The following is an 872-nucleotide window of genomic DNA, read 5'->3' as shown; positions in this document are numbered from 1 at the left end:
TACCCAGCCCTAAGTCCATCGAGTCACAGGGGCCACATGAGATGCTGCGAGTATTAAGTCAAAAATCCCCAAATTGTTAATGCTGACCAGAACGAAGCCAACAGGTTCCTCCAACACCAGCAAGAAACGCCGGCGATGAACCGAGGGCTCTAACTCGTCCCAGATCTCTTCAGACCAGGCTTCAGTTTCAAAAGACAACCTGGGGCAGCAAAAAAGCACACAGGAGACGGCCGGGTTTCCATAGGAAAAAAACCCTTTTATTTAACAATATATCAGGTTCCATCACGGCTCCATGGAGTTCAGATGCCACAGAGCTGGTTACCGATGCCGATGATATGCTACTGGGCGGGAGAGCTGGGGAGAAGGTGAAAGGAATCAAAAAAGAGGAACATGACACGAAGAAACAAAAGCCTGCGGTGCCGGGGGAGCACGGCCAAGGGGACCCCGGTGCCCGGCACCGCCGGAGCCCCACCAGGAGCCAAGGACGATCAACCAGCGTGGGTTTGCCCAGCCCCGCTCCGGGATGTGCCCCCAGAACAGCCTGGGGACCCCAAAAAGGGGTGCTGGCACGGAGGGAACGAGGAGGTGGCCGAAGCCAAGCTGCATGGTGCCCAAATCACTCCTGCTGCTCGCCGGTGGCAATGCCCGACCTTCAGCCAAAATTCCCCTCCATCCCTACACCAGCACCGGGATCGGCCACATCCGGGCTCCAAGTCCAACCCCACCTCTCGGATAATGGCAGCGGAAGATGGAGAAGGATAAACCTGGCAGCCCAGATGCTCCAGTGATGCCGGCACCGCGGGTTTGGGGCAGCAGCAGCCCCACGGCTGGTTGATCGTGTGAGGACACCGGGGACCCAAGGGGGTGTTTCC

Source organism: Calidris pugnax, unplaced genomic scaffold, assembly GCF_001431845.1.
Source record: "Calidris pugnax isolate Ruff unplaced genomic scaffold, ASM143184v1 scaffold38, whole genome shotgun sequence".
Lineage (NCBI taxonomy): Eukaryota > Metazoa > Chordata > Aves > Charadriiformes > Scolopacidae > Calidris > Calidris pugnax.
This window is presented reverse-complemented; position numbering follows the sequence as displayed.